We start from the raw sequence: 22,278 nt of genomic DNA, 5'->3' as shown, positions 1-22,278 counted from the left end.
AAAGTAATAAATAAAGGAAGACCAATGCCTGAGCTGAAAGACTTACTTCAAAAAGACAAAACCATGACACGTACATTCCAAATGGAGTGGTATCAAAGGAAAGAATGGCTGTGTGGCTGTGCTACAAAGAATCATCAACCACAATGCGAAAGTGACTGAAAACCGTGAGATTTAAAAAAACCTTATTCAAGCAACCTTCTATCTAGGCAAACAGGAAATAGCATTCTGTGGTAATGAGGAGGGTGCAAAGTCTTCTAATCGTGGCAACTATGTGGAGCTATTGCATATGTTTGCATGGAAAGATGCAACTTTTGCAAGACATTTGAAAACATCCACTGTGTTTTCTGGATGTTTAAATAGAATCCAGAATGACTTAATCGAAGCAGTAGCTGATATAGGGCTCCATGTACTAAGCCGTCAATTCATCCGTCATTGTAGACGCGGATAAACTCGCCGTTACTCGCCGCGGGCGAAATGGTGTCCGCTGTCGCTATGTACTAATATTCCCCCAATAAATAGACAAGTCTAGCCCGCCGCGAGCAGTTGCGGATTGTTGATAAATTTGACGCCTCGCTCGCCGCGACTAAGCTGATGGTACTTAACTTTTAGTTGAATTGTCTGGCCAATTATTAACACGTGACATGCAAGGTGTCACGAACATCATAGTAGTCGCGGGAATAGAATTTTGCTCCTATAAAAGTTCAACTTATCTAAACAACTTTATTATTGTTCAAAATTTTTTGAAGAGTGATAACAGAGCGTTATTTTTGTAATATTTATTTACAATTTGGATATGGCTTCATCTGGATCTGATAATATATAAATATTAATATAAAAATAATTATAAAGATTGACAACTAACAATACAAATTTAAATAGATTACTCTTTAATTACAGTCGACAAATTGGGCGCAATTTATGTACATGGAAATGAGAGACAAATTAGACGCCAGTTATGCTGTAAGTACAATGCTGATATTACTGCCTTTTATATATGTCTAGACTGGCGTCTAGATTGACTTTCCTATTGTTTTGTACCTTGCCCGCCACCTAAAAGGTGGCGAGGCAAAAATAGCGAGGTGGGAGCGGAAATTGTAGCGAGCGGACAAATAGATTTTTTAGTACATTCGTTTTTTGGCGAGTTGGTGGTCAAATGTGTCTAATTACAGTGAAAAATGGAGCAGTAGCGAGGTTTGGCGGATAAGTACGCTCGCAATTTTAAAGATGCGAGTTTTAACACAATTGACGGCTTTGTACATATCAGTTTGCGAGTTTTGACGCGAGATTTGTTGCGGGTAGCTCGCTGACTGCTTAGTACATGGAGCCCATAGTAAGAGATGATAAAAGAAAGGAGATTAATGCAGCTCCCTTTGTTGCTGTTGAAGTAGACGAGACAACGGATGTTACAAACATAACACAAATTTCTGTAATTTTGTGTTATGTGGCTAAAAGTGAGCTGAATTGTGAGATAATTGTGAAGGAGGCGTTCTTAGGATTTGATAAAGTGGTTGACAGACGAGCACCAGCTATTGATAACTATGTATTGGGAGTGTTGGAGAAATATAATTGTGTTGAAAAGCTGGTAGCTCAGACTTACGACGGAGCCTCTGTGATGGCATCAGCTATTAATGTGGTGCAAGCCAAGATTAAAGAAGCAACTTTTATCCATTGTTATGCCCACAAGTTAAACCTGGTGCTCTCTAATTCAGCTAAATCTATAGAAGAGTGTAAAGTATTTTTTTAAACACTTGAGGGAATGGCCACGTTTTTCAAGATATGGCAAATACTTTGATGACTTAGTTCGATTAATATCTGATCTAATTGGATTTTATAATTCTGAAATGGTGAGAAATGATTGCAAATCACCTATAGATCTACTCAACTTTTTGGCCAATGATCTCATTCCAGAGGCAGTGAAATTACTGAAGCTGGTTCTCACGATACCAGCTACAACAGCCTCTGTTGAGAGGTCCTTCTCTGCTTTAAAGCGAATAAAAACACATAGCAGGAATCGAACCAGTCAAGGACGACTTTCCTCTTTGGCTATTTTAGCAATTGAGAGAGAAAGACTGGTACAGTTACATGAAAAAAAAACTGAAGGTTTTCTTAATAAAATTATTGAAAATTTTGTGAAAAAAGATAGAAGGATTGACCTTGTCTACAAATGAGGGAAATGAACAAGACCAGTCACAGAAAAAAAGTTTTGATTGTTAATATTTATTAAATGTTTTATCATATAAGTTATTAAAGACTTATTTTAAACAAACAAAATGTTTTTTTTCTTTTCTCTGAAGTTAATTTGCAATACAATATTCTGGTATTGCAATATATGATCAAACTTTAAAAAAATGCTTTATTCTCAAGGTAATCAACATATTGCAGTTGAACTGGTGCTTTAGTGCAATGTTTCTTAACCGTGGCCCTCAAGTAGCCTCAACAGACCAGGTTTTCATTATAGATGAACCAGTGCACAATTGAAATGCTCAGCTTAGCAGCAGTAATACCATGGATGGATTGTTTACTAACCTGCTATCAACCATCAGCTGATTATTTCACCAATGCAGCACTGGTTCGGCTATAACGAAAGCCTGTTTTTTTGGGGTACTTGAGGACTTCAGTTGAGAAACAATGCTTTAGTTTAAATGCCTAATTTTACATTTTAATTTCAAAGGGACTTGCAGAAAAATTTCATTCTCATCATAGAAAGTGGAGAAATTGCTGTCTCTGAGAATGTAAGACCATGCACTCTTATTTTTTCATTTGTATAAATAGTGACCTTGTTGTCCTTCACTATGGTCTGTACTTTGGAAAATGTCCGCCACAGCCTTTGTCTGTGCCAATCCCTATTCACCAGCTGCCACTGGTTCACAACATTTTTATATTTACTGAATAATGAAGGAATCTATAAACATAATTTGCAGCATTAAAGTAAAAAGTATGTTTTAAACATATTTTAATGGGCCTGGATTTCTAGATCTCATAATCAGAGCAAGCATTTTGTTATCTAGCAAGAGTTTCTGTTACAATCCTTTAGACTAAAATCAGATGTTTACTAAATTGACCAGTTTTCCAAGACACCATTTAAAGGGACATGAAACCCATATGTTTTCTTTCATGATTTAGAAAGAGCATGCAATTTTAAATAACTTTCCAATTTACATCTAATATCTGATTTTCTTCATTCTTTTGATATCCTTTGTTGAAAATCATATCTAAATATGTTCAGTAGCTACTGAGCATATTTAGATATGATTTTCAACAAAGGATATCAAAAGAATGAAGAAAATCAGATATCCTTTGTTGAAAATCATATCTAAATATGCTCAGTAGCTACTGATTGGTGGCTGCATATAGATACCTCATGCGATTGGCTCACCCATGTGCATTGCTATTTCTTCAGCAAAGGATATCTAAAGAATGAAGGCGTATCCGATTCCTAGCCACTGCCTCACCAGACTCTGACGTCACCGCACATCACTAGGGTGGGTAATATTCCCAGTATTTTCTAAGTAAATATTTACCACCTACAGCTGCTTTAAACCTATTAATTTCAACAACGGAATGAGGTACATATTCTTAAGCTATGTAGATCCTTGATAGGTAGTATTTCATAACATCGCATACAGAACCATACTCTTAGAACATCATATACTCTTCAGCACAGATAAGTTTGTGCTTAAACCATGCACACACACCATTTAAGTCGGATTTTTTCTATTTTGTGCTATCATGCAGAGATTTATCAAAAAACATAATTTATACTTCTAAATTATTTTTTTTCATGGTGGGGAGTGTCCACAATTTATTACATATTGGATATATATTCCTACCATGAGGAGGAGGCAGTTTCACAAACCCCAAGAACCCCATTAAATGCCTCCCACCTACATTAGTTTAACGAATAGCCAAACAGTAAGATTTAAGAAAGCGCCCCCAAAAAACAAACAAAAAATATGCTTAAAACAAAATCCCCCCCCCAAAAAAAAGGGTGGGGGCTCATGGACTCTCGGCACCATGAAAGACATGAATTTATCAGGTAAGAATAAATTATATTTTCTTTCATATAGGTGACGAGAGTCCACAATCCATTACATATGGGAACCAATACCCAAGCTGTGAAAGTTCACGAGTAACTATAAAAGGGAGGGATTGAAAAAACTGCTTTTTTTCTCTGAGAAATGAAATCCATAACCCAAAAGAAAATCTCTCTTATAACAAACTAAAAAAAAACACACGCACAATCAAACTGAGACAACTGCCTAAAGGACCATTCTACCAAAGGCTTCTTCAGAGGAAGCAAAAACAGTAAAATGGTAACATTTAGTAATGGTAGGCAAAGAAGACCAAGGGGCAGCCTTGCAAATTTGATCAACTGAAGCCTCATTCTTGAAAGCCCTGAGAAGTGGCAACTGATCTAGTCGAATGAGCTGTAATTCTCTGTGGCGGAGAATGACTAGCCTCCAAATAAGCTCTGTGAATAAAAAGTTTTAAACAGAAAGTTAAAGAAATATCAGAGGCCTTCTGACCTTTCCTAGGGCCAGAAAAAAGAACAAACAGACTAGAAGTTTTTCTGAATTCTTAGTAGAGTTAACATATTTCAATGCTTTAACATCCAAAATTATTAATGTTGTGTAAGAAAACAACTTTAGGCAAAAAATTAAATGAAGTCCGCAAAACAGCCTTATCCTGATGGAATATCAAATAAGGAGACTCACAAGAAAGAGCAGACAATTCAGAAACTCTTCTAGCAGAAGAGATGGCCAAAAGAAATAACACTTTCCAAGAAAGTAGTTTAATGTCCAATTTATGCATATGCTCAAAAGGAGGAGCCTGCAAAACCCTCAAAACTAGGTTAAGACTCCAAGAAGGAGAAATAGGCTTAATAACAGGTTTAACTCAGACTAGAGCTTGAACGAAAACATAATTTATGCTTACCAGATAAATCCCTTTCCTTCCTGGCAGGGATAGTCCACGACTTCATTCCTTACTGTTGGGAAATACAACACCTGGCCACCAGGAGGAGGCAAATACAACACCTGGCCACCAGGCGGAGGCAGAGACACCCCAGCCAAAGGCTTAAATATCCGTCCCACTTCCCCTATCCCCCAGTCATTCTGCCGAGGGAACAAGGAAAAGTAGGAGAAATATCAGGGTATAAAAAGGTGCCAGAAAAAATATAAAAAGGGAGCTGCCAATCAAAACAATAAATTATGGGGGGGGTAAGCATAAATTATAGGCAGGGAGAGTCATTCCTTACTGTTGGGAGAACTATACTCAAGCTCCAGAGGACACTGAATGAATAACGGGAGGGAACAGAAAAAAGAGGCAGACCCTATTCTGAGGGCATCACAGCCTGCAAAACTTTTCTCCCGAAAGCTGCTTCAAACACACCAAACTTGTAAAATTTAGTTAAAGTATGTAAGGAGGACCAGGTAGCCGCCTTACAAATCTAATCCATTGAGGCTTTGTTCTTAAAAGCCCAAGAGGAAGCCACTGCTCTAGTGGAATGAGCAATTATCCTCTCAGGAGGCTGTTGTCCCGCTGTCTCATAAGCTAAGTGGATGACACTCCTCAACCAGAAGGCTAAGGAAGTCATAGTTGCCTTTTGTCCCTTATGCTTCCCCGTTCCTATAGTGACGAAAGGCAAAGAATGACTGGGGGATAGGGGAAGTGGGAGGGATATTTAAGCCTTTGGCTGGGGTGTCTTTACCTCCTCATGGTGGCCAGGTGTTGTATTTCCCAGCAGTAAGGAATGAAGTTGTGGACTATCCCTGCCTTATGGAAGGAAACAATGAATATCAGGAAGATTAGCAATCTTCCTGTGAAATAATACAGAATGAACAGAAATGTGTCCTTTCATAGAACTGGTAGATAAACCCTTATTTAAACCAGTTATCAAGTAATTGTTAAAACAATATTTATGCTTATCTTGGTTTTGTGACCACAGGTGTGGGATAAGGCCACGTGTGTTGTTTTAACCTATGAGCACTATTTTGAGTATTTAAATAAAGTGTGGCTACAGGTACCCATCAGCTACGATTACGGCAACAGCCGAAGGGTACGTGACTACCCACACTACAGAACCTAGCCAGCCCGGTATCTGCTGTACCGGGTGTCTCCATGTTTTAAGGAATTAATAAAGTGACGTTTTACTGTTTCAATATCTGGTGCTCTTGCCTCTTTGTTCATTAGACAAACAGGGATGTCAGACAAATCCCAAGGAACCGCCAGGGAATTTAAAGAGCAGCTTGCTGAACTCTAGACCCTTAAACGAAAAGGGAAAATTTGGCGTACTACCATCTCCAACTCCAGCACCCCCCATTTGGGGGTTAACTTGGAGAACACTTCTGGGAGAAGCGTCCACTCCCCAGGAGGGGAAGTCTGACTACTTAAGAATACCGCTCCTGGCATAATGTGAATAGTGGGTAGACAACGAATGTGAATGTTCACCCACCGAACAATCCCAGGCGGTCGATATAAACCACCAAGATGAAATTGTCTCGGACAACAGAGGCCAAGCCATCAGAGCTTTTTAAATCACTCTCATCCAAGATAGTTATGGAATAGCAGACTCTACATAGTCACAAACACAACAGGCTGGCTTCCGTGGTCAATATGACTCAGTAAAGTCTCCTGAAGCATGTGTCCGAAGGCAGATGCTCCTGCAAAAACCACCACAGTAAAGAATTTCATGTCGACAGATCTAGATCTATCTCTCAGACAGAATCGAACAAGGGATTATGGCCAATGAAGTAACCATCAGACCACATATCTACATACCTTGAGTCAAACAGTGGAGAACAGAGGAAAAGAGGCAAAAGAAAATAATGTATGATTTTCTGACCTCTGTCAAAAATATTTTCAGAGATAGAGAAACTAATATGGTCCCTAAGAAAACTAACCCTGTAGCTGGAACAAGGGAACTCATTTTCAGATTCACTCTGTATTAAAGGATGGTTGTTGAAGGAAGGCAGCAGCAATTCCCCGAAACCTGATCACAGCCAAGATAGCCCCACTGGGAACTGTTGCTAGACCAAAGAAAGAGCTTGAAAGGACACTGAACCCAATTTTTTTCTTTCGTGATTCAGATAGAGCATGCACTTTTAAGCATCTTTTTAATTTACTCATTATCAGTTTTTATTTGTTCTCTTGCTATTTTTATTTGAAAAAGAATGCATCTAAGTTTTTTTTTTTGGTTCAGACTCTGGACAGTACTTTTTTATTGGTGGATGAATTTATCCACCAATCAGCAAGAACAACCCAGGTTGTTCACGAAAAATAGGCCGGCATTTAAACTTACATTCTTGCATTTCAAATAAAGATACCAAGAGAATGAAGAAAATTTAATAATAGGAGTAAATTAGAAAGTTGTTTAAAATGTCATGCTCTATCTGAATCACAAAAGAAAAAAAACATAATTTATGCTTACCTGATAAATTCCTTTCTCCTGTAGTGTAGTCAGTCCACAGGTCATCCATTACTTATGGGATATTAACTCCTTCCCAACAGGAAGTGCAAGAGGATCACCCAAGCAGAGCTGCTATATAGCTCCTCCCCTCTACGTCACACCCAGTCATTCGACCGAAAACCAAACGAGAAAGGAGAAACTATAGGGTGCAGTGGTGACTGGAGTATAATTTAAAATTTAGACCTGCCATAAAAAACAGGGCGGGCCGTGGACTGACTACACTACAGGAGAAAGGAATTTATCAGGTAAGCATAAATTATGTTTTCTCCTGTTAAGTGTAGTCAGTCCACGGGTCATCCATTACTTATGGGATACCAATACCAAAGCTAAAGTACACGGATGACGGGAGGGACAGGCAGGATCTTTATACGGAAGGAACCACTGCCTGAAGAACCTTTCTCCCAAAAACAGCCTCCGAAGAAGCAAAAGTGTCAAATTTGTAAAATTTGGAAAAAGTATGAAGAGAAGACCAAGTTGCAGCCTTGCAAATCTGTTCAACAGAGGCCTCATTCTTAAAGGCCCAAGTGGAAGCCACAGCTCTAGTAGAATGAGCTGTAATCCTTTCAGGAGGTTGCTGTCCAGCAGTCTCATAGGCTAAACGTATTATGCTACGAAGCCAAAAGGATAGAGAGGTAGCAGATGCTTTTTGACCTCTCCTCTGTCCAGAATAAACGACAAACAGGGAAGAAGTTTGGCGAAAATCTTTAGTTGCCTGTAAATAAAATTTCAGGGCACGGACTACGTCTAGATTGTGCAGAAGTCGTTCCTTCTTTGAAGAAGGGTTAGGGCACAATGATGGAACAACAATCTCTTGATTGATATTCTTGTTAGTGACTACCTTAGGTAAGAACCCAGGTTTAGTACGCAGAACTACCTTATCTGAATGAAAAATCAGATAAGGAGAATCACAATGTAAGGCTGATAACTCAGAGACTCTACGAGCCGAGGAAATAGCCATTAAAAAAAGAACTTTCCAAGATAACAGCTTGATATCAATGGAATGAAGGGGTTCAAACGGAACACCCTGTAAAACGTTAAGAACTAAATTTAAGCTCCACGGTGGAGCTACAGTCTTAAACATAGGCTTAATCCTAGCCAAAGCCTGACAAAAAGCCTGAATGTCTGGAACTTCTGACAGACGCTTGTGTAAAAGGATGGACAGAGCTGAGATCTGTCCCTTTAAAGAACTTGCAGATAAACCCTTTTCTAAACCTTCTTGTAGAAAAGACAATATCCTAGGAATCCTAACCTTACTCCATGAGTAACTCTTGGATTCGCACCAGTGTAAGTATTTACACCATATCTTATGGTAAATTTTCCTGGTAACAGGTTTCCTAGCCTGTATTAAGGTATCAATTACTGACTCCGAAAATCCACGCTTTGATAAAATCAAGCGTTCAATTTCCATGCAGTCAGCTTCAGAGAAATTAGATTTTGATGTTTGAAAGGACCCTGAATTAGAAGGTCCTGTCTCAGAGGCAGAGACCAAGGTGGACAGGATGACATGTCCACTAGATCTGCATAACAGGTCCTGCGTGGCCACGCAGGCGCTATTAGAATCACCGATGCTTTCTCCTGTTTGATCCTGGCAATCAAACGAGGAAGCATCGGGAAGGGTGGAAACACATAAGCCATCCTGAAGGTCCAAGGTGCTGTCAAGGCACCTATCAGGACCGCTCCCGGGTCCCTGGACCTGGACCCGTAACAAGGAAGCTTAGCGTTCTGGCGAGACGCCATGAGATCCATATCTGGTTTGCCCCAACGTTGAAGTATTTGGGCAAAGACCTCCGGATGAAGTTCCCACTCCCCCAGATGAAAAGTCTGGCGACTTAGGAAATCCGCCTCCCAGTTCTCCACTCCTGGGATGTGGATCGCTGACAGGTGGCAAGAGTGAGACTCTGCCCAGCGAATTATCTTTGATACTTCCATCATCGCTAGGGAACTCCTTGTCCCTCCCTGATGGTTGATGTAAGCCACAGTAGTGATGTTGTCCGACTGAAACCTGATGAACCTCAGAGTTGCTAACTGAGGCCAAGCCAGAAGGGCATTGAGAACTGCTCTCAATTCCAGAATGTTTATTGGAAGGAGACTCTCCTCTTGAGTCCATGATCCCTGAGCCTTCAGGGAATTCCAGACAGCGCCCCAACCTAGTAGGCTGGCGTCTGTTGTTACAATTGTCCAGTCTGGCCTGCTGAAGGGCATCCCCCTGGACAGATGTGGCCGAGAAAGCCACCATAGAAGAGAATCTCTGGTCTCTTGATCCAGATTCAGCGTAGGGGACAAATCTGAGTAATCCCCATTCCACTGACTTAGCATGCACAATTGCAGCGGTCTGAGGTGCAGGCGTGCAAAAGGAACTATGTCCATTGCCGCTACCATTAAGCCGATTACCTCCATGCATTGAGCCACTGACGGGTGTTGAATGGAATGAAGGACACGGCAAGCATTTAGAAGCTTTGTTAACCTGTCCTCTGTCAGGTAAATTTTCATTTCTACAGAATCTATAAGAGTCCCCAAGAAGGGAACTCTTGTGAGTGGTAAGAGAGAACTCTTCTCCTCGTTCACTTTCCACCCATGCGACCTTAGAAATGCCAGTACTAACTCTGTATGAGACTTGGCAGTTTGGAAGCTTGACGCTTGTATCAGAATGTCGTCTAGGTACGGAGCTACCGAAATTCCTCGCGGTCTTAGTACCGCCAGAAGAGAGCCCAGAACCTTTGTAAAGATTCTTGGAGCCGTAGCCAACCCGAAGGGAAGAGCTACAAACTGGTAATGCCTGTCTAGGAAGGCAAACCTTAGATACCGGTAATGTTCTTTGTGAATCGGTATGTGAAGGTAAGCATCCTTTAAATCCACTGTGGTCATGTATTGACCTCTTTGGATCATGGGTAAGATTGTCCGAATAGTTTCCATTTTGAACGATGGAACTCTTAGGAATTTGTTTAGGATCTTTAAATCCAATATTGGTCTGAAGGTTCCCTCTTTTTTGGGAACCACAAACAGATTTGAGTAAAACCCTTGTCCGTGTTCCGACCGCGGAACTGGGTGGATCACTCCCATTAGTAAAAGGTCTTGTACACAGCGTAGAAACGCCTCTTTCTTTATCTGGTTTGTTGACAACCTTGAAAGGTGAAATCTCCCTTGTGGAGGAGAAGCTTTGAAGTCCAGAAGATATCCCTGAGATATGATCTCCAACGCCCAGGGATCCTGGACATCTCTTGCCCAAGCCTGGGCGAAGAGAGAGAGTCTGCCCCCCACTAGATCCGTTTCCGGATCGGGGGCCCTCACTTCATGCTGTCTTAGGGGCAGCAGCAGGTTTTCTGGCCTGCTTGCCCTTGTTCCAGGTCTGGTTAGGTTTCCAGCCTTGTCTGTAGCGAGCAACAGCTCCTTCCTGTTTTGGAGCAGAGGGAGTTGATGCTGCTCCTGCCTTGAAGTTACGAAAGGCACGAAAATTAGACTGTCTAGCCCTAGGTTTGGCTCTGTCTTGAGGCAGGGCATGGCCTTTACCTCCCGTAATATCAGCGATAATTTCTTTCAAACCGGGCCCGAATAAAGTCTTCCCCTTGAAAGGTATGTTAAGTAATTTCGATTTAGAAGTTACATCAGCTGACCAGGATTTTAGCCACAGCGCTCTGCGTGCCTGAATGGCGAATCCGGAATTCTTAGCCGTAAGTTTAGTTAAATGTACTACGGCATCAGAAATAAATGAATTAGCTAGCTTAAGGGTTTTAAGCTTGTGTGTAATCTCATCTAATGGCGCTGAGTCAAGGGTCTCTTCCAGAGACTAAAACCAAAATGCTGCCGCAGCCGTGACAGGCGCAATGCATGCAAGGGGTTGCAATATAAAACCTTGTTGAACAAACATTTTCTTAAGGTAACCCTCTAACTTTTTATCCATTGGATCTGAAAAGGCACAACTATCCTCCACCGGGATAGTGGTACGCTTAGCTAAAGTAGAAACTGCTCCCTCCACCTTAGGGACCGTTTGCCATAAGTCCCGTGTGGTGGCGTCTATTGGAAACATTTTTCTGAATATAGGAGGGGGTGAGAAAGGCACACCGGGTCTATCCCACTCCTTAGTAACAATTTCAGTAAGTCTCTTAGGTATAGGAAAAACGTCAGTACTCGTCGGTACCGCAAAATATTTATCCAACCTACACATTTTCTCTGGGATTGCAACTGTGTTACAATCATTCAGAGCCGCTAACACCTCCCATAGTAATACACGGAGGTTTTCCAGCTTAAACTTAAAATTTGAAATGTCTGAATCCAGTTTATTTGGATCAGATCCGTCACCCGCAGAATGAAGCTCTCCGTCCTCATGCTCTGCAAATTGTGACGCAGTATCAGACATGGCCCTAGCATTATCAGCGCACTCTGTTCTCACCCCAGAGTGATCTTGTTTACCCCTAAGTTCTGGCAATTTAGACAAAACTTCAGTCATAACATTAGCCATGTCTTGTAGAGTGATTTGTAATGGCCGTCCTGATGTACTTGGCGTTACAATATCACGCACCTCCTGAGCGGGAGATGCAGGTACTGACACGTGAGGCAAGTTAGTCGGCATAACTTCCCCCTCGTTGTCTGGTGAATGTTGCTTAACATGTACAGATTGACTTTTATTTAAAGTAGCATCAATGCAATTAGTACATAAATTTCTATTGGGCTCCACCTTGGCTTTTGAACATATTGCACAAAGAGATTCTTCTGTGTCAGACATGTTTAAACAAACTAGCAATTAGACTAGCAAGCTTGGAAATACTTTTCAACTAAATTTACAAGCAATATGCAAAACGTTACTGTGCCTTTAAGAAGCACACAAAAACTGTCACAGTTGAATAACAATGAACCGGATTAGTTATAGAAACCAAATTTTCACAGTAAAAAGCATAAATTTAGCAAAGGATTGCACTCATTAGCAATGGATGATTAACCCTTAATACCAGAAAAAACGGATAACAATTGAAAATATAAGCGTTTTTATCACAGTCAAAGCACAGTCTCACAGGTCTGCTGTGAGTGATTACCTCCCTCAAAACTAGTTTTGAAGACCCCTGAGCTCTGTGGAGACGTCCTGGATCATGCAGGGAGAAAAGGGCAGACTGTGACTGAATTTCTGATGCGTAGTAAAAGCGCCAAAATAGGCCCCTCCCACTCACAATACAACAGTGAGGGAAGCTCAGTAAACTGTTTTAATTTAAAACAAACGACAGCCATGTGGAAAATAACGCCCAAACCAATTTTTCACCAAGTACCTCAGATAATTAAACGATTTAACATGCCAGCAAACGTTTAAAATCTAATTTATGAAATGTCATTAAAAGCCTGCTGCTAGTCGCTCACACTGCAAGTTAGGCTAAAAGTTATATGCATACAGTATTTTCCCAGTGAAGTGCCATTCCCCAGAAATACTTAAGTGTAAACATACATACATATCAGCCTGATACCAGTTGCTACTACTGCATTTAAGGCTGTACTTACATTATATCGGTATTAGCAGTATTTTCTCAGTCAATTCCATTCCTTAGAAAATAATATACTGCAACATACCTCTTTGCAGGTGAACCTGCCCACTGTCCCCTGATCTGAAGTTACCTTACTCCTCAGAATGGCCGAGAACAGCAAATGGATCTTAGTTACGTCCGCTAAGATCATACACAAAACTCAGGTAGATTCTTCTTCAAATTCTGCCTGAGAAGAAAATAACACACTCCGGTGCCGTTTAAAATAACAAACTTTTGATTGAAGATATAAAAACTAAGTTTAATCACCACAGTCCTCTCACACATCCTATCTATTAGTTGGGTGCAAGAGAATGACTGGGTGTGACGTAGAGGGGAGGAGCTATATAGCAGCTCTGCTTGGGTGATCCTCTTGCACTTCCTGTTGGGGAGGAGTTAATATCCCATAAGTAATGGATGACCCGTGGACTGACTACACTTAACAGGAGAAATTGGGTTCAGTGTCCCTTTAAAATACACGTCCTCCAGGTCTATGTTCACCATGAACTGACCCTCTGGACCAAGGAAGAATGAACCCCCCTGGTTTTCAATCTGAAGGACGGTACGCTGAGTACATCTATCATAGGATGAAAAACAAAAAATCCTCTTTTTCGCAAATAGGAAAGAATAGAATCCTAGACCCGGTTTCGTTACCGGAACTGGCACTACCACTCACAGGTAAGAGAGGTCCCAAACGCACTTCAAAAATGCCTCACTGTTTTCTGGCCTGCAGATAAAATTGAGTGGAGGAACCAGCCTCAGCGAGGAAGGAATGGATTCTATGTACAAACCGTGAGATACTATGTCCACAGCCTATCTGGAACATCTCGTATCCATGTTTGAAGACAAACAAGAAATTCAGCCCCCCACCTGGATCCGATCCTGGATTGTGGGCAAACTCCTTTGGGTCTTGTGGTAGAAAAAAAAACCTTTTCCCCCCATTATATCAGAAATACTTCTGTCAGATCAGGACCAAACAAGGTCTCACACTTGTAAGAAGCGCCAGAAGCTTGGACTCAGAGGAAATATCCACTGACCAAGAAATTAGCCACAAAGCCCCACGGCTTGAAACTTGCCTGGCAGCATCAGAAATAAAAGAATTGGCTTAAAAGCCTAAATTCTGTTCTTGAACTCCTCCAAGGAGTCTCTACCAAAATGGAATCAGAGAGGGAGTCGCCCCAATAAGATGCCACGCTTGACACAGGGGCAACACAAATTTCCCTTGAAGCCATCAGCTTAGTTTATTCATCCTGAAAGGAACAGCTATCCTACTAGGAATCGTTGTTCTCTGAGCCAGAGTAGAGATGCTCTACTACTATAGGCACCGTGCGCATGATATTTAATGGAGACAGCAACAAGAAATATCTTTTTAAAGACAGGAGCCTGGGAAAAACATAATTTATGTAAGAACTTACCTGATAAATTAATTTCTTTCATATTGGCAAGAGTCCATGAGCTAGTGACATCTGGGATATACAATCCTACCAGGAGGGGCAAAGTTTCCCAAACCTCAAAATGCCTATAAATACACCCCTCACCACACCCACAATTCAGTTTAACGAATAGCCAAGCAGTGGGGTGATAAAGAAAGGAGTAGAAAGCATCAACAAAGGAAATTTGGAAATAATTGTGCTTTATACAAAAAAATCATAACCACCATAAAAAAGGGTGGGCCTCATGGACTCTTGCCAATATGAAAGAAATGAATTTATCAGGTAAGTTCTTACATAAATTATGTTTTCTTTCATGTAATTGGCAAGAGTCCATGAGCTAGTGACATATGGGATATCAATACCCAAGATGTGGAGTCTTCCACTCAAGAGTCACTAGAGAGGGAGGGAATAAAATAAAACAGCCATATACCGCTGAAAAAATTAATCCACAACCCCAAAAAATAAGTTTATTTTCATTTTTGAAAGAAAAAAACTTAAATCAAAAGCAGAAGAATCAAACTGAAACAGCTGCCTGAAGAACTGTTCTACCAAAAACTGCTTCCGAAGAAGCAAATACATAAAAACGGTAGAATTTAGTAAATGTATGCAAAGAGGGCCAAGTCGCTGCTTTGCAAATCTGATCAACTGAAGCTTCATTCTTAAAAGCCCACAAAGTGGAGACTGATCTAGTAGAATGAGCTATAATTCTCTGAGGCGGGGCTTGACCCGACTCCAAATAAGCTTGAAGAATCAAAAGCTTTAACCAAGAGGCCAAGGAAATAGCAGAGGCGTTCTGACCTTTCCTAGGACCAGAAAATATAACAAATAGACTAGAAGTCTTCCTGAAATCTTAAGTAGCTTCAACATAATATTTCAAAGCTCTCACCACATCCAAAGAATGTAAGGATCTTTCCAAAGGATTCTTAGGATTAGGACACAAGGAAGGGACAACAATTTCTCTACTAATGTTGTTAGGAAAAATTCAAATGAAGTCCGCAAAAACCGCCTTATCCTGATGAAAAATCAGAAAAGGAGATTCACAAGAAAGAGCAGATAGCTCAGAAACTCTTCTAGCAGAAGAGATAGCCAAAAGGAACAACACTTTCCAAGAAAGTAGTTTAATGTCCAAAGAATGCATAGGCTCAAATGGAGGAGCCTGTAAAGCCTTCAGAACCAAATTAAGACTCCAAGGAGGAGAAATTGATTTAATGACAGGCTTAATACGAACTAAAGCCTGTACAAAACAGTGTATATCAGGAAGTTATAGCAATCTTTCTGTGAAGTAAAACAGAAAGAGTGGAGATTTGTCCTTTCAAGGAACTTGCAGACAAACCCTTATCCAAACCATCCTGAAAAAACTGTAAAAATTCTAGGAATTCTAAAAGAATGCCAGGAGAATTTATGAGAAGAACACCATGAAATGTAAGTCTTTCAAACTCTATAATAAATCTTCCTAGAGACTGATTTACGAGCTTGTAACATAGTATCAATCACTGAGTCAGAGAAACCTCTATGACTTAGTACTAAGCATTCAATTTCCATACCTTCAAATTTAATGATTTGAGATCCTGATGAAAAAATTGACCTTGAGATAGTAGGTCTGACTGTAGTGGAAGTGGCCAAGGCGGGCAACTGGACATCCGAACCAGATCCGCATACCAAAACCTGTATGGCCATGCTGGCACTACCAGCAACACAAATGATTGTTCCATGATGATTTTGGAAAACACTCTTGGAAGGAGAACTAAAGGCGGGAAGATATAAGCAGGATGATAACACCAAGGAAGTGTCAGCGCATCCACTGCTTCCGCCTGAACATCCCTGGACCTGGACAGGTATCTGGGAAGTTTCTTGTTTAGATGAGAGGCCATGAGATCTTTTTTGTGAGGACCCCACATCTGAACAATCTGAGAAAAAACATCTGGATAGAGAGACCACTCCCCTGGATGTAAAGTCTGGCGGTTGAGATAATCCGCTTCCCAATTGTCTAAACCTGGGATATGCACCGCAGAGATTAGACAGGAGCTGGATTCCGCCCAAACAAGTATTCGAGATACTTCTTTCATAGCTTGGGGACTGTGAGTCCCACCCTGATGATTGACATATGCCACTGTTGTGATAATGTCTGTCTGAAAACAAATGAACGGTTCTCTCTTTAACAGTTGCCAAAACTGAAGAGCTCTGAGAATTGCACGGAGTTCTAAAATATTTATTGGAAATCTCGCCTCTTGAGATTTCCAAACCCCTTGTGCTGTCAGAGATCCTCAAACAGCTCCCCAACCTGAAAGATTCGCATCTGTTGTGATCACAGTCCAGGTTGGCCAAACAAAAGAAGCCCCTTGAACTAAACGAAGGTGATCTATCCACCATGTCAGAGAGTGTCGTACATTGGGATTTAAGGATATTTAATTGTGATATCTTTGTATAATCCTTGCACCATTGATTCAGCATACAAAGCTGAAGAGGTCTCATGTGAAAACGAGCAAAGGGAATCGCGTCCGATGCTGCAGTCATGAGACCTAAAACTTCCATGCACATAGCCACTGAAGGGAATGACTGAGACTGAAGGTGCCGGCAGGCTGCAACCAATTTTAAACGTCTCTTGTCTGTTAGAGACAGAGTCATGGACACTGAATCTATCTGGAAGCCTAAAAAGGTGACCCTTGTCTGAGGAATCAAGAAACTTTTTGGTAAATTGATCCTCCAACCATGTTTCCGAAGAAACAACACTAGTTGATTCGTGTGAGATTCTGCAGTACGTAAAGATTGAGCTAGTACCAAGATATCGTCCAAATAAGGAAACACCGCAATACCCTGTTCTCTGATTACAGAGAGTAGGACACCCAGAACCTTTGAAAAGATTCTTGGAGCGGTTGCTAGGCCAAATGGAAGAGCAACAAATTGGTAATGCTTGTCTAGAAAAGAGAATCTCAGAAACTGAAAATGTTCTGGATGAATCGGAATATGAAGGTATGCATCCTGCAAGTCTATAGTGGACATATAATGTCCTCGCTGAACAAAAGGCAGAATAGTCCTTATAGTCACCATCTTGAAAGTTGGTACTCTAACATAACGATTCAAAATTTTCAGATCCAGAACTGGTCTGAATAAATTTTCCTTCTTTGGGACAATGAATAGATTTGAATAAAACCCCAAACCTTGTTCCAGAAGAGGAACTGGCATGATTACCCCTGAAGACTCCAGGTCTGAAACACACTTCAGGAAAGCCTGAGCTTTTACTGGATTTACTGGGATACGTGAGAGAAAAAATCTTCTCACAGGAGGTCTTACTCTGAATCATATTCGATACCCTTGAGAAACAATGCTCTGAATCCATTGATTTTGAACAGATTTTATCCAACAATCCTTGAAAAACCTTAATCTGCCCCCTACCAGCTGAGCTGGAATGAGGGTCGCACCTTCATGCGGACTTAGGGGCTGACTTTGGTTTCCTAAAAGGCTTGGATTTATTCCAATTTGAGGAAGGTTTTCAATTGGAGGCAGATTCCTTGGGGGGAGGATAGAGTTTTTGTTCCTTATTCTGATGAAAGGAACGAAAACGGTTAGAAGCCTTAGATTTACCCTTAAGTTTTTTATCCTGAGGCAGAAAAACTCCTTTTCCCCCAGTAACAGTTGAAATAATAGAATCCAACTGAGAACCAAATAAAATATTACCTTGGAAAGAAAGAGATAGTAATCTAGATTTAGATGTCATATCAGCATTCCAAGATTTAAGCCACAAAGCTCTTCTAGCTAATATAGCTAAAGACATGGATCTAACATCACAAATAAAATGATTAGCATGTTGCAGTAAGCAAATAATGCTAGATATGTCAGAATCCAATTCTTGTTGCGCTAAATTCTCCAACCAGAAAGTTAATGCAGCCGCAACATCAGCCAAAGAAATTGCAGGTCTGAGAAGATGACCTGAATATAAATAGGCCTTCCTTAGATAAGATTCAAGCTTTCTATCTAAAGGATCCTTAAAGGAAGTACTATCTTCCATAGGAATAGTAGTACGTTTAGCAAGAGTAGAAATAGCCTCATCAATTTTGGGGTTCCTTTCTCAAAACTCTATAAATTTTGCTGGTAAAGGATACAATTTTTTAAACCTTAAAAAAGGAATAAAAGAAGTACCTGGATTATTCCATTCCTTAGAATCATATCAGAAATAGCCTCAGGAATAGGAAAAAAAACTCCTGGAGAAACCACAGGAGGTTTAAAAACAGCATTTAAACGTTTATTAGACTGAACGTCAAGAGGACTGGTTACCTCAATATCCAAAGTAATTAACACTTCTTTAATAAAGAACGCATATACTCAATTTTAAATAAATAAGTAGATTTGTCAGTGTCAATGTCTGAGGAGGATCTTCTGAATCAGATAGATCCTCATCAGAAGAGGATAAATTATCATATTGTTGGTCATTTGAAATTTCATCAACTAAATGAGAAGTTTTAAAAGACCTATTACATTTATTTGAAGGTGGAAATGCAGACAAAGCCTTCAGAATAGAATCAGAAACAAATTCTTTAAAATTTACAGGTATATTATGCACATAAGAAGTTGAAGGAACTGCAACTGGCAATGTACTATTACTGATGGACACATTATCTGCATGTAAAAGTTTATCAAAACAATTATTACAAATGACATTCGGCGATATAATTTCTACAAATTTACAACAAATGCACTTAGCTTTGGTAGAACCGATGTCAAGCAGCAATGATCCAGCAGAAGCTTCTGAGGCAGGGTCAAAGTGAGACATCTTGCAAAATGTAAGAGAAAAAACAACATATAAAGCAAAATTATCTATTTCCTTATATGACAGTTTCAGGAATGGGAAAAAATGCAAATAGCATAGCCCTCTGATAGAGAAAAAATCAAGAGGCAAACATCAATGGGGTATTGAAATAATGAAAAAGTTTGGCGCCAAGAATGATGCACAACGTAACTAAACTTTTTTGGCGCCAAAAAATAACCGGAAATGACACACTCGCGTCACTAATGACGCAACCTTGTGAAAGGTCTCGGCGTCAAGTATGACGCCGGAAATGACGAACTTGCGTCATAGATGTACTTTTTCGCGCCAAAAATGACGCAATAAAGTTTAGCATTTGTCGCATCTGCGGGCCTAATACCGCCCACAATTTGTAAGAAGTAGTCAATAGAAAAAAAGACTAAACCCCAGGTAAGAAATAAATTTAATTTTTAAAAGATGTTTATATTCCCCAAATATGAAACTGACAGTCTGCAGAAGGAAATACATGAACCTGACTCATGGCAAATATAAGTACAATACATATATTTAGAACTTTATATAAATGCATAAAGTGCCAAACCATAGCTGGGGTGCCTTAAGTAATAAAAAACATACTTACTAAAAGACACCCATCCACATATAGCAGATAGCCAAACCAGTACAGAAACAGTTATCAGTAGAGGTAATGGTAATTTGAGAGTATATCGTCAATCTGAAAAGGGAGGTAGGAGATGAATCTCTACGACCGATAACAGAGAACCCATGAAATAGACCCCCATTAGGGAAATAATCGTATTCAATAAGTGATACTCCCTTCACGTCCCTCTGACATTCGCTGTACTCTGAGAGGAATCGGGCTTCAACAATGCTGAGAAGCACATATCAACGTAGAAATCTTAGCACAAACTTACTTCACCACCTCCATAGGAGGCAAAGTTTGTAAAACTGAATTGTGGGTGTGGTGAGGGGTGTATTTCTAGGCATTTTGAGGTTTGGGAAACTTTGCCCCTCCTGGTAGGATTGTTTATCCCATATGTCACTAGCTCATGGACTCTTGCCAATTACATGAAAGAAAAATAAACAACTTCTCCCATCCTGTGAAAAATCTCCTAGCACGGTCTGGGACAGGAAAACCTTCCACTGAGAAATCTTAGTATTTATAAAGTTTTACTAGATTCTTAGGGATTGACAACGACAGACGTATCAGAGTCGTTCCAAGCAGCCAAAACCTCCTTTAACCATACACGAAGGTGTTCAAGCTTAATCTGAAGGATAATACTTCAGCATCACATAAAGGAATTATACTGCCCGAATCTGAGAATTTACCCTCAGAAGCTACTGGCGTATCCTTCTCATCAGACCTATGAGGAAAGCAACCAGAGTAGCAGCAGGCAAAACAGAAACCTTACTATCTGAATCTCTAATATTCCTCAAGCGATTTTCCCTAAAAATAGGAAAAGCAGATAATGCCACAGATACCCAAAGATACCTGAGCAGCAAATTCTGCAGGCAAATAACTCCTCCAGGAGATAACGAGGAACCGCAGGTGATGCCATAGAGGCTTGGGACGAAAAAGGAGAAACTGGGGCATTGCCCAAACAGTATCATCCTGGGAGACATTGGCTCAGAAGTAGAGTCTAAAACCACACAGAGTTTTATGCAAATACAAACTGAGAGGCGAAATTAAATGCAACTGTCACTTTAAGATCAAGTTAGATAAAAGGGACATTAAAACACAGAATAGATGTATATTGTATAAAATTACTGGATACTAAATATGAGTATATAAAATAGTATCAGGGTGAGGGAGATATTAAATAATACTTTATGCTCCCATAAATTATGATCAATAAAGATATAAACAAAACGTTCCCCATATTATTTTTTTTTAAAACGTTTCCAGATGATAATTCTCACAGAGATAGACTGAGAAGTGGAAAAACTCAGTTCTCAACTGGAGTAGACTGAGTTGCAGGATCACATGACCCGGACAGAAATTAACATGGCGCCGCATCTACTTCACAGTGAAGGAGGCGGGACACGGCAGCAGCATGGGAATGAAGCGCGAACTTTTTCTGGCATCACGCTTCATTTAACCAGCTGAAGCCACTATCAATGTCTCTACTTAAGCAAAGAGACACTGTAAAAACACTTAATGCAAGATTCCTTGCCCCAACATTGAGCGCAAATGCAGAATGCAGACACGCTACTCTGTCAACAGACAAGGGGGGCAGAACTCTCTATAAACTTAAATTATGCTTACCTGATAATTTTCTTTTCCTCAGATGGAAAGAGTCCACAGCTGCATTCATTACTTTTGGGAATTCAGAACCTGGCCACCAGGAGGAGGCAAAGAAACCCCAGCCAAAGGCTTAAATACTCCTCCCACTTCCCTCACCCCCAGTGAGAACAGTAGAAGAAATATCAGGGTGAAAAGCTGTCAGAAGAAAAATAACAGACGCTCCAGAAAAAACAAGGGCGGGGACCTTTGGACTCCATCTGAAGAGAAAATTATCAGGTAAGCATAATTTAAGTTTTTCTTCATAAATGGAAAGAGTCCACAGCTGCATTCATTACTTTTGGGAAAACAATACCCAAGCTATAGAGGACACTAAAAGCTCAAATGGGAGGGTACAAATGGCGGCCCATTCTGAGGGTACCAGGCCTGAAAAACCCTTACCCAACAAAAAATCCTGCTTCGTCTGAAGCCGAGAAAATTGGAAAAAGAAAAGGCCCCAAGGACACTGAACCGCAATTAGTCCACAAGCCTTGCTAGAAACCGCAGAAAAAAACACAACTGAGCCAGCACGCCTCCAGGAGACACTGTCGCCCAGTAAGCGGTCCTCAACAACACACCCCGTACCAGAGAAGTGGATCAACTAACAGAAAAACTCTCAAAAGGAAAGGATAGGAGGAACAAGCAAGGATTCCCAGAAGACCCTAAAAAGGGTAGAACAGTTTCCAAGAAAAGGAAAACACCAAGTCTTGAGAAACAAGGGGAGACAATGCCCAGACCCCAGAATGTACGGAAACCCCAAGGTTAAAACCGGGAATCCAACACAGAGAAGAAGTTCTCCTAAAGATAGTGCAACCGCACCCTAAAAGACAACTGAA

This window comes from Bombina bombina, chromosome 4 (genome assembly GCF_027579735.1).
Source record: "Bombina bombina isolate aBomBom1 chromosome 4, aBomBom1.pri, whole genome shotgun sequence".
In the NCBI taxonomy this organism is placed as follows: Eukaryota; Metazoa; Chordata; class Amphibia; order Anura; family Bombinatoridae; genus Bombina; species Bombina bombina.
This window is presented reverse-complemented; position numbering follows the sequence as displayed.